This window comes from Erpetoichthys calabaricus, chromosome 1, assembly GCF_900747795.2.
Source record: "Erpetoichthys calabaricus chromosome 1, fErpCal1.3, whole genome shotgun sequence".
NCBI lineage: Eukaryota > Metazoa > Chordata > Cladistia > Polypteriformes > Polypteridae > Erpetoichthys > Erpetoichthys calabaricus.
This window is the reverse complement of record NC_041394.2, coordinates 82,708,111-82,721,429: the sequence shown is the minus strand read 5'-3', so window position 1 is coordinate 82,721,429 and position 13,319 is coordinate 82,708,111. Positions and strand designations below refer to the sequence as shown.

General features: G+C 41.5%; 1 protein-coding gene across 1 annotated transcript in view; it reads left to right on the top strand.

Annotated features, from left to right (window-relative positions):
- LOC114652648 (E3 ubiquitin-protein ligase pellino homolog 1-like) overlaps window positions 1-13,319 on the top strand; it is a 96,686-nt gene that overhangs the window by 77,481 nt on the left and 5,886 nt on the right.

Sequence of the window (13,319 nt, the reverse complement as noted above, 5' to 3'; positions counted from 1 at the left end):
CAAATGTCACCCAACCTCTCAGAACAGCTGCATACAAAACAGGTTATAGTGAGGACCAGACTTACTGTATAGCACCACACATATTAATGTTTCATGAAATTATTCTACTAGTGATAATGTGCATTGACACTACTGTTTTGAACTGTATGGCTGGCTTTCTCATAAGAGAATGTTTTCTTTCCTCAAACGTTTTCAGACTAAGCCACTCACCTTAGTTGTTTTTAGGATGATGTCAGACATACCTTGGAAAAGTCAGGAAAAAAAAATGCCAGGTTAAGAAAAGGAGGGAAAAAAACAGGCATTTCTGGGTTGACCGCGCCATTATCAACATTTCGGCTTCTGCCAAGTTACAGAAGGAAAATTTGGAAGGATAGGATTCATTGGAAAGGAGTAGTTGTGAAGGATTTTTGTGCAAGAAGTCTGACCAACAGTTTCTTTCCAGATAACAGCTCCAGGCCAGGGTTGAATACATAGTTGTTTGTTTTAATGGCTTAATGCTGCCTTCCTATTTTGTTTGCTTTTCCATAATGTCATCAACTTCATTAAAAAGCACAGGAATACAGGGTGAGTCAAAATGATATTAACACTAATGGTACTGCTATGCATATACTTGTAAACAATTTTTGTGGACAATTTATGTGCCATATATGTTACATGTGTTGAACATGATGGCGAACAGGCTGAGACATTCCTGTAAATCATCTTGCACATATGAAGTATGTTTTGTAAATAAATTGTTTCTGCCATTCAAATTTTAACATCATTTTGACAGTTGAAAGAAACAGTTTGAGTACCCTTTGCAAACACCTGGATTTCTGCATTAATTGCTTATAAAAGCGAGGTCTGTTCTTCAAGGAGCCACAATAATGAACTAACATAATGAGTCAATAGCAATGACCTGAAAATAGCATACTATGAGGAATTCAACCTATGGTTAGTACACAACTGAAGACTAAACTTGCGCTCCACCATAACTTGCTACGGTTACATCCACACTACTACATTTTCATCTTAAAACGGTACTTTAAATGAAAACGATCCTTGTCCACACTAGCATTTCACATAGTTTACAATAAGAATCCACACAAAAATGAGTGAAAACACATATAACATTAGATGTTCACCTACACCTGGCATACATGCATCTGCAGAAAAATCCTTGAAGCGACTGGTAAATTATTTGCCTTTTTGCGCATGCATGCGGCTTTCGAAATGTCCAAAATCCAACTTAGATGCATACAGGTAAGCAACACAACTAGCACCATGGAAAGCAACTCTTCTACTGTATGTGGTTTTCTTCGTGAAGGATGACCAATCAGGGAATTACACGGATGAGAAGGATCCACTCATCAAAGGCCTGTTTAATAAGCACAAGAAATCCACTCATGATTAGAGTCTACATTTCTGCCTGCACACATTGCAATGTTAGCATTTTCAGAAGTGTTCTCAAAAGTCTCCTTTTCTTGGATTAAAAATGCCAAGGTTATGTGAACAAAAGGGACTGATTTCTTAAGGTTTTAAAGGAAAACATAGTAGTGTGGATGGAGCCCAAGTCTGCAGCACCAGACTAAACCAGTTCTCACCTGCAGTGCACCCAAACAAACCGCCTCGGCCCTCTACAGGCGAGAAGCAATGATAACAACTTCCTCCTCGTCCTCCTCCTATGCTTTCATGCCATGCTTGGATCAACTCTGGATCTTGTCTGGGAAGGCTTCAAAATCTGGTGGTGAAAGCACTTAATGTATGCATCTGTAACTTGAAATATTTTATGAACATTAAATTAAAATTGGGCTGAGATTGGCTCCAGCAGACCCCCGTGACCCTGTGTTCGGATTCAGCAGGTTGGAAAATTAATGGATGGATGGAAATTAAAGTTGCTTAAAAGTGATACCAAATCTATTAATAATACATGTAGATTAACAAAAGTGTGATTTGTTAATAATGAAATTAAATGTCAGCCTTTGCTTATAGAAATGAAATGGTTAGAAGGCCGGGCTACTTTTTTCCCTCTCAGGTTATTGATTTAGTGCTCATGGAGATCAGCGCGTGCTCCCAACCTCCTCCTCCTATTCTAGGGCTGAACGATTTGGGGAAAATAAATCTAAATGCAATTTTTCTAACAGATACTGTGATTGTAATTTGATTTGCGATCATTTTTTTTAAAGTCAAGCTTCAGTTCAACATTCACTGTGTAATAGATTTAAAACATGATGGAGCATTACCACGAGAGATACCATCAAAATAATGTTTTATATTCTAATGCAAGGATGACATATTTAATTGGCAAACAGCATAAAACAATCAAACAAAGAACAATTGTCACCAAAGCTGTGACTTGTGGCTCAGGAGCAGCATATAAATATTGCACAATTTGTAAGGAATGGAACATCCAGCATGTAAGTGTATAACTTGACAAACCACAGAATAATTAACAGAAAGTCATCAGTAAATATAATAGAAATAGAATCTAAATCTTACACAAAATATTTAAATATTGCACATTCAAAGAAAACTTTCATTTGGAGAGTAAGAGCATTTAACTTTTGAACTTTTTTTCACAAACGCTTCCGCTATAAGATATAGTGCAGAAGAACGGAAATCTTAAAATTACACCAAACAACATAATACTTTGCTTTTCTGATATCTCTACTTCTTCTCAACATTCACTGTGGTCTTTACAGATTTTTTTGTCAAGAACACCAGCATGTCACCCTTTGCTGGTTTTAGACATGTATGCTGACACGTCACTACATTGGCCCCAGCACTAAGCAGTCTCTCTGGCGGCTGAAATGTATCAGAATTTGCCAGCCAGTTTGCTCAGCATCGGAAAGTTAACATTGTGTACAAGGGGTGTCAAATTAGCCAGAAAATAAGTTTTGAATATTGAAAAAAAAAAAATATACAGTGGAACCTCAAGATACGAGTTTAATTCGTTCCAGCACTGAGCTCGAATAGCGAATTTCTCGTATCTAGAACAAACTTCCCCATTGAAAATAATGGAAATCCAGTTAATCCGTTCCGCACCCCAAAAATATTAAGATAAAAATCAATTTTCCTAACAAATAACACTGATAAATAATATATACTGTAGTCTACCTTTAATAAATAACACTGGTAAATAATATAACTGATTATTAAAAGAATCAAAACAGGTGTCCAAAGTGCAGTAGAGCATTCAATAAATCTTTAAATAAATAATCCTTAAAACAGTTGTGAAGTGGAGGTTTAAAATACACAAGAATAACAATCCTTTAACACGACGTTAAAACGTCAACAGGAAGCAGTCTTTAAAAAACAGATGACAATCCCTGGTGCTTCTTCTCTGTTAGCGTCAGCGTATCATCTGCTTCTCCCATGCGGGCTCTGCAACAGGCGAGACACTCTTAATGCAGCTGACTTTCTCTACACCGTCCTGCTTCAGCTGTTTGGCTCGCCTGTTCAGCTCACTGTTCAGCTACACGCGAGCCTGCACTCTCTCGCTCTCCCGCACCGACTTTCTGCTGCTGCTGCCTGCCTGCAACCTCCGTACTCTCTCCTCTCTTTTCGTTTACTTCTTCTCCCCCTAAACCGGCTCGCGCTTCTCCATATATGCGGGGAGGACATGGCAGCTACAGCCCATCAGCCACAGGAACAATCATGGATGTGGGCAGTTTCCCACCTGTGCACTACAGCTACCACGCCCCCTCGCTAAGCCGCGAGCTATACCCACAGCCTGGCTCGTGGCTCATTATGCGAGCCAATGCTCGTATTTAGATCTGAATTTTTTGCTCATACTTTCCTTCTATCTTGAATTTCTCGTATACAGAGCTGTTCGTATCTCAAGGTTCCACTGTATGTATATATATATATATATATATGTATAAGGTTAAGGTTTTAAAGGAATATATATATATATATATATATATATATATATATATATATATATATATATATATATATAATATTGAATATATTTGAACTTAAGTTGACGATGCTGGGCCTAACATCTATGCTTGTACTTGCTTTTTAATATTTCTCTATGATAGTAATTGCCGCAGAAGCAGCTACAGCAAGAACAAACACCAACTTATAAAAATAAAAAAAATTCCAGCGATACTTGGAGAAGCAATCAAACGAGCAATCAAAATCCCAAGTAGCTGCGTCCTATAAAAGGGAAGCATCAGCACCGCCATATTGTTTTCAGTCTATTACTGACAGCTAGATGTGCAGGTTTAAACCGCACACAGAGCCTGTTTGGCATGAATGCACAAATCTTATCCCTCACCCACTGTGTGTGCCTTGTAAAGATTTAGGCTCCTTTTCATGGCTGCGTTTATGCTTGATGTCCTGAGGATCAAGACAAGTCAGTTAGAAAGACCATGACAGTGTGGGAATAGTGAAAGAATTAAAACAGCAGGCAGATCGAAAGCAGACTTTTAACATTTCGGAGGTGCCCACTGCACAGTAGGCAGCAGAGGGGTACATTTAATATCACGGCATTCAGAAAAAAAAAGAAAAGCTGGCCGGTACCTTTGAATCCATCACCCAGACCGATCTTAAGGTGGGCCTTTGCATTTCTGTGGCAATGCACTATTCAATATGAATTTGTAATTTTCAATATAGAGAATCTATTGCACTTTTTTTTTTTTATATGTGAATAGCAAAGATGCTGACGTGCTAATCAATCAACTACTAGTCTGAAGAGATAATTTATAAGGAGAGGTTGGCACCATTTTGAGCAGCAGATGAGCCCACATCAACAGACCAGACCTCTCGCTCAGACGCCACACAATCGAGTTAACAGAAGAACAGCATTAAGGCCTCAAATAATAAAACCAGCCAATATAAGTGCATTGCAGGCTTCAGACTATATTAATAAGACTTGGACATCAGAATAGTACATCACCAAGACAGACAGAATAAAACAGAATAAGAGACAATGTAGAAACTGTGCGACACAGGCCCACATGCAGCTATGCAAGGAAAGAGATCAAATTAAAAATGTTTCATTTATGGAGCTCCCTCCTTACAACTTGGTTAGGATTGTCCATGCCCAGGTCATCTACAGTGCTCAAACTTGGCACATTATTCAGTCCTGACTCTTGTTTAGTACCTTTATTCATACTGTTTGCTGAATTCTGTTGCCAATATGAAAATCAGGTAGATAGACCTGTAATTAAGGAGCGGGGCAATGCCCGGTGTTTTGCAATATCTGCAACGTCATTTTTTGAAAGTAATGCGTAATACTTTGTCATTACAAATGGTCCAAAATGATGACCTCCTGCTGAAGGTAATGTGGAGTTACTGTCTGCGCCAGTTAACCAGTTTGGGTATGATATGTGATCATACTCGCTAGAAGGGCACCCATCAATTAGAAAGAAAAACACAAAAAAAATCACCTGTTCGGTTCTTTGTGAATCTACAACTACGTACAATATGTACATTTTATACAAAAGGGTATTTTTCCTCATTAAAAAAAATATTAATGGATGGTCCTTGCGGTCTGGAGGTCCTCCCACAGCGACAAGTCTGTCTTGTGGATCAAAGAACACAGCATTTCAGAGAAAACAAATGTTTTGAAGTGGTCTAGCTGTAAGTTTTACTAATGAAGAAAATAACCTAGCTAACCATTCAAAATGACAAAAAAGGCCGATTGTGGAAGTGAGACGCAAAAACAGATCTGTAAACACTGCAGATTTACGTAAAATGATGCCAAAATTAATGAGGGTAAAATTAAGAAACCGTTCTTTTATAGTTGAATGTCAGCATTTGCCTTCATGTAAGACTTTTTTAGAAATAAGTTCAAATTACATTTGAATAGCAACGTTCAATCTAACGGCCCTATTGGTCAGGCACTCTAGATAACGTGTCCTAAATCTCATTGTTTCAAATCGCGATTTCGATTTGAAATCATTTAATCGTTCAGCCCTGACATATTTTACTTGTTCATCTGGAGTTAAACAAAGAAATAAAAATCCTAATAATACAGTGAAGTCCCAATTTAAACCCATAGCTACAGTTCTTACTTGTTTTGTGATTACCGTATATACTCATGTTTAAATAAGTCGGGGCTTGATTTTACTGTATAATTTATGGTATTTTATAATGTCGGTCATATAAGTGTGACAATGCGGGTTTGCTCCATGCTGCCATCTGGGAGCTCTTGAACCCGACACCGTCAGTAATGTCACCGATGAGCTAGGCAGTGAGGCACAGCAATGAAGCATGGGATGGTGCAAAAAGTGCCAAGTGCTTTTATTTAAAATCAACAAAACAAAACGGTGTTCAAATAAATAGTGCAGTGCTTTAAATAGAAGTGATGAAATAAATAATCCATAAAAACGAGTGATAGGTGGAGGTTAAAAACCAATAGAAAAAAAAATCTTTTAAAAACAATGGGGTTAAAACAATGGCTGGAAGCTGTCTTTTTAACATCAACCTGATGCCTTTCTACTGGTGACTCCCCTGCTTCTCCTGTCCAGGCTATGCACCAGGGGAGTCACCCTACATGCAGCTGACCTTCTTCTGCTCGACTGGTCTGGTGGCCTCCTGATCCCTGGCTTCATTCAGCCCCTACCAGACCGCGACTTGGCTTCCCCCAACGGCCAGGACGCTCATGCTGGGGATTCTACTCCAAATCTCCGACTCCCTGTGCCTTTGCTGTGGCGAGCCAACCTTCTCCTGGTCATTCCTGCTCCCAAGATGTGCTCAGCAGGAGCGACCAGTACCATCGGCCCTCGGGTGCCGGCCAAACACCCCACTCGGGCTCGCCTCTCCCAGCTGCCTGCATACAACCGCTCGCTCATTCGCTCTCCCTCTTTTTCGCAAACACTGGCTCTCTCTCCTCGATGCTTCCTGCCGCCGTCTTCTCTTCTCTTAAACTCCGTTCACTTTTTTCTTTTTTTCTTTCCCCAATCGATCCCCATCCTTGATTTCTCCTTTACTTTTTCCTTTTCTTTTCCTCCCTTCTAGCCGCCTTGTGCTTCTATTTATTACGGGGATGTGGATCAGATTTGGCAATTAGCAGCTCCCGGCACCAATTATGGATGCGGACAACTCCTCATCTGTGCACTTAGGTGAGGACCGTCCGCATTACGAATCACGCGGGAACCGCTCCGCCACACTACATGTCCCCCTCGCGAGTGCGGCGATTGTTTATTTAAAAAAGTGGCCCTGTTGACTTGAGCTGTGGACCCGCTGCACAACAATAAGTCGAATGCGGAAAACTCATGCTATTGGTCCAAGAGATTATGATATGCTAATGTCCACCTGCGAGAGGAGCCCACTGCCTTTTTTTCTATGTATTGTGCCTACGTGACCACACAGTAATACCCAAACTATTCCAAAGTGACATTGGCACTGTTTTGTGGTTTTTGTATCTCACACCCTCATACACCTTTATCATAAGAGCATCCCTTATCAACGATGGAGCGTTCAATCAGAAGAAAATATGAAGCTGGTTTTAAATTAAAAGTTGTTGACGTGGTGAAAGAAATTGGTAACTGCGCTGCTTCAACAAAATTCGATATGTCTGAGAAACTGAAGCGAGATTGGAGAACGCAAGAAGATGATCAAAAAAAATAAAAAAATTATGTGTCGTATTTTCGAACGGGCATATAAGTCGGGGTCTGATTTTATGATCGATTTTTTAGGTTTCAAGACCCGACTTATACGTGAGTATATACGGTAATTCCATTTAAGAATCCTATTAGTTACACTCTCCATTCTTCCAACATTTTAAACTAAATGCAGTCCCTAAGTTGAAAAGTAACAGTTATTTGTTAACATGGCTTGTGAATCAGATTAATTGAAAAGTTCTAATGGGCACTTTCTAGTAGTTCAAGCTCCTTAGTACCACAATGTCAATACCTTAGAACTGGACCAAGCGCAAGTTCAGTTGAACACCAGCTTTGTTCAGCACGTCTGCTGCAGTTAATCTCAGAGCTGGAGATGTTCTCCATAAAGTACTGTGCTAACCAGACCTGCGCTGCAAACTAACACGGGGAGTTCAATGACATTAACGCAGTCAGCTTTAAAGGAATCCCACCCAACCAATTTTATTTCTCGTCAAAAGTGAGCACACTCTTCAAACATTCAGAGTCTGAAGTATAAGAACTGCTTAATTTAGTAACTGGTAGAGCATTCTTTAGCAGCAATACACGTCCACAAATGAGTTCATTTAGCTGCTCCTCTGACTTGCACAACAACTACAATTTTTATGAGTAATTAATGCAGATATCCAGGTGACTCTTGACATGTTTGCAAACATTTTCATGGAACTGTGAAGGTGTAATTAAACGGTCTCAACTGACTGATCACAACTTTATAAAGGGTAGAGGAGTTGTCTATTTACGGCGTACACAGCTTTACTTTCTGTATTTTCTACTTTGGGAATTAGAAGTGGGGGGTGAGAATAAAAGCACGCGCTAAAGGTGCACATTGATCACTGCTGCAGGGCTGGGTTGCTGTCAGTGGTACTTTGATGCCTATAATTTACAAAACCGGATTCAAATTATGGTTGAACTTGTTAGTGCTCTCTTAACCACAGTCATACTGATTGAGGAGCCAGGCTTTCATTTTGGGGAGTCCGGGTCTTTGAACCTCCTACTTTTCTTATAGTGGTACACACAGAAGGGGAATGCACTTGGAAAAAATGTCTTTTCAATCACTACTTACTTGTTTCGAAATAAAGGAATTATTCTTCATCAGTAATGAGTTATTTAGGAAGTGAACCAATTCTTAATTGTATATTAAATAAAATGAATTCTCCTCATCACCACAACCACAGGACACCTTCTTAAACACACGCACACTCACATCATAGTAATTTATAGTTAAAAGTCTCCAGAATGCAGGAGAAAAACAGAAAACTCACACAGACAGAAGGAAACGAAGCAGGGAGCTGGAAGCCAGGCGCACTAACCACTGCACCACTGACCACCATTTATCTGCTTACATTTAGTTCACCAAACTTTTATCAAAGTAATAGAACAAAAAGATCACTAACATCCCTAGTCACCCTGTCACACTAAGAGAAATAGACAGTCCTCTTATTATATTCTACAAACATTAGCGGCCTACTAGCAAATTAAGTAGCCTACAGTGCATTCATTCATTTGTTACCACACCAAAAAAAATGAAGAAAGTGTTTGGCTGAGAATAAAGCCGGCCACCTTAGCACAGAGCGCCTAACATTATGCACCACTGACCCCTGGTGGTGACAAAAGGAATAGAAGAACAACTGCCAATGGAAAGCTGAATGGGAAATGTCACAGGAGCACTGGCTCCTTGTAGAACGGGTAGAAAGCTATCAAAGGTTTTGCTCCCAAAAGCTTTACTGTAAAAGAGAAATAAATGAGTGGACAAACAACAGTGGATGGTCGACCGGCTTGATTTCCAAAAAAAGCGTTCCTAAGACTCCGACTCTCTTTGTATTCCTGCATGTTTCAGTCTTCAATGGACACACTCTGGCTCTTTTGTAGTCAACAATGCAGTAAATATAATTTATATTTAAATGCGTATATTGTGGTGTGCTTTATATATATATATATATAAATCATCATAAAGGTGTCTACTTAAATCTACGTTTTATATATATATAAAATCCTAAGCCTAAAAGTGTGACGAGTTTGTGCAACGGTTTTATGTCACATTTTTTGTCATGCTTTAAATCGGTCTTATTTTAAAACCAACATATATATGTTTGGTATCATTCTTTTTAGAATTTATTGAACTTTAATGTGATGTTGTTAGATTTTCAGATTCTTATTCCGTTTTTAAATTATAAGCTAAAAAATATCAATAACTCGCATCCCACGAGATGAGACTTTCTGCCAAGAGATTTAACCACGCCTGGGGCTGGAAATAAAAGACAAAGAGTAGATGACAAAGACACCTGCTGTACAGGCTTCGAAGCGCCACACAAAATGCCAATCACGCGGCATGGCAGCATCAGCAAGCCAGCAGCTAATCGAGCACAGAGGAGTATTTGTTTCCAATTGTATCACCGTTTAAGAGGGGGTTTTGGAGGAGCGTGAGGTGCGTTCAGCCGCCCTCTTCACAACGCGAGAGGCAGAGACGCAAAGTGGCTGGCATGTAGCACAGGCCATGGGGGGTTGGCGAGCGAAACGAGCAGGGGGAACCCCCAGTAAGAAAAATAATAATAAAGACAAGCATAGGCCAGCTAGTGCACTCTGCTGTTTTTGAGACAGTTACGACTTTTCTTCGACTCGAGAGCTTCCACGCGAGAATGACGCAGTAGGTAGGGTGGCTGTCTCACAGGTTCATTTCTGGGCCCAGGGTCTGCTTCTCTGGGTGTCTCATTGCTTCCTGTGATGGACTTGAGGGCTGGTTAAGTGCGTAGATCTTAGAAAATGGAGCAGCTGAACGAGTGTTAAGTGGTTAGGTGACCGTGGACATTGTGAAACTGTCACTACAGCAGCTGGCGTGGACACCTCTGTAGACAGACAGCCTAATCTGAAGGCAGCGGCTGTAATTGCAGCCCATTTTTATTTTTTTTTCTCTTTCCTTCGTTGTCAGCTCGGGTTACAGCTCAGGTTTTGAAGCCTCATGGTTTCCAGCTGCTTCTTAGGAACTAAAGCCAGAACAGGTAATTGCATATCTGTCTGTGTTTCTTTTGTGTGCTTGCAGGTTCAGGACTAAGATGTGACAACCGTTTTTAGCTTTGTCACATTTGGGACAATTAACGAATAGACATTTCATAGTTTTGACACCCACCTGTGATTTATTTCTATGATTATAAAAAGAAATTGGGGAGTCTCTGTGTGAAGTTTCAGGGGTCACTAAGGCTAGGAGAGCATTGACACCTACCTGCCTGGGGCCACACTGAAAGACTGAAATCCACAGTTAAAATGTAGGGTCCTAGAAGGAACAGCAGCCAGGAAGAACTTGCAGAAAGTCAGTGGAGCTCCTCCAGTCCCATGGGTGGGCAGAGGTAACCTGCATAGGGCAGGTGAACGAGACCCCACTGCCCAGTAAAGAGAAGAGTGAGTCCCGTAGGGAGCTGACGAGTACGAACTGAGCATAGGTGGAGGACGCAGGTGAGGGGGGAGACTCAAGATGTTCAAGAATTTGAAGTAAACACTGACGGGGTAGTTAGGTTTGGAATCAGAACATGAGTTGGCCTAGAGGGGTGACAAACTGACAAAAATAACACGTTACATACCGGGTGAGGGCTGGAATACTCAATTCAGTTCTTGGTATAGCAAACTCCAGAGTGCTGTGAGAACTTCTTAGGTAACATGTCAGTCAGTCAGTCAGTCAGTCAGTCATTATCCAACCCGCTATATCCTAACACAGGGTCACGGGGGTCTGCTGGAGCCAATCCCAGCCAACACAGGGTGCAAGGCAGGAACAAACCCTGGGCAGGGCAACCTGCATGTCTTTGGACTATGGGAGGAAACCCACGCAGACACGGGGACAACATGCAAACTCCGCGCAGGGAGGACCCGGGAAGCGAACCCAGGTCTCCTAACTGTAAAACTTTAGCAGTCATATGAGGAGTACACATAAAGACACAGATTAATTTAAACTGACAGGAAAACAACAAAATTTCAAACTGTTAATATAAATGAAGCCCAGCAATGTCTGTCCATGAATTCATTGTTTAGGTGTGATATTGGCGCTTGGTTGGCGCCGACCCGACACAGACTGACAATGTAGGCATGTGTAAAACAAACAAAAAGATTTATTTTCACCTGTGGGGCACGTCTTCCTTGTGAAACCCACAGGCACAACACAGTCCCCAAACCACACTCTTCTTTCCTCCACTCGTCCCAGGGCAGCTTCGTCCTCGTCCTCGTTCCTCGTCCTCCCGACTCTGGAGCCCTGAGTAGTGGCTGCAGGCTCCACTTACAGTCCACCCAGAAGTGCTGCAGATACTCGTTGACCCACTTCCAGGTGTGGCTGCGCTCCTGCCGCTCCCCCAGGCGGAGGCCACGGAGCCCAACCAAGATGAGCTCCAGTGTTCCATGAAAGTGGCCCCGACGCAACCCAGGGGGGCTGCCAACAAAGGTTCTGAAGGACGTAGTGTGGCTCCCATGGCTGCTCCCCCGGATCTAGTGACAAAGGGGCGTCTCGGCTGGACATGATCACATTTAACACACGTGGAGCTGCAAATGTGCTTTCTACCCACGTGCAACAATCAAGTCAGTAGAAAATATGAAAGAATCGAGCAGGGTGGTGGCAGCTGTCAGGCAAACCGCAGAAGGATGACCAGGACAGACACCTTAAAAAGTGAGCAGAGTGGCCGTAGTGTGAGTTGAGCCACATCTTCTTTTTGATGATCATATATAAGAAAACACTAAAGTTCTTTATGGAACAGCAACGTTTATTTCTATAGCACGTTTTCATACAAATGGTGTAGCTCAAAGTGCGTTATAAGACATTTAGAAATATTTTAGTTTTTTTCTAAAGTTATAAACGCTTGGAAACTCTCTTTTGTTGTTTTCCTATTATTGTCTCCTTTTCCTGTGTAGTTTGCTCCTTTCATTTAACCCTAATAGTGACAATTAACAACCAGCACAGCAGACACCCAGGATGATGAAAGCAGCAACGACTTCAGTGTCCGATTAGCAAATAATCAGTTAAATAACAAGAATGCCTGGATAAGCAGAAAATACTGTTAACGCCAGGGTGGACAGAAATACTTTGTTAAGCGCAGGAGCAGGTGCAGTGAGGGGTCAGTTTGGAGGTTTCGAGAAGAACCTGAGATGAAAAGGAGTGCCACAGGTGTGATCATGATGATGGAGGACCACAATCAGAATAGGAGGACTTTTTAACTAAATGTGGGGGGTGAAGAGCAGGGAGGTGTGTGGGGGTGTGGGAATATGTCTAGAGGTCCTAAGGTGTGATTTGTAGAGTCCTGCTGGGAATGTGGCACGGGGACAGGTCAACAAGAGTCAGTAATCAGTGGCGGATGGCTGCTGAGGATACCCCTTGGCGGTACTACATGGGTGAGGTGAGGGACTCTGCTGCTTCATGGCACAGTGGAACACCTTGAAGACTACAGGGATGGCGGAGCGAGACCGACTAGAGCAGAGAAGAGCGCTCACCTTTGAAGATGCCGTATGGATGGTATTTTACATTATGGGTCGCCTCTTCAGGTGTTGGCGTAGCCGCAGTGAGTCAGTGATTTGACACTCCTGCGGATTGCTTAGTTCATTATAAAAAGACTTTTAACTTGTGATTTTACCCACTTCATTCTTTAATTTGAACATTTTAGTGATTGGTTTACTGACCCTACACAAACCCCGTAGCTCTTATTCCGAAAGACCTGTTATTTAATGACCCTCACATCCTGCCGTGTCCATCCTCGGTTT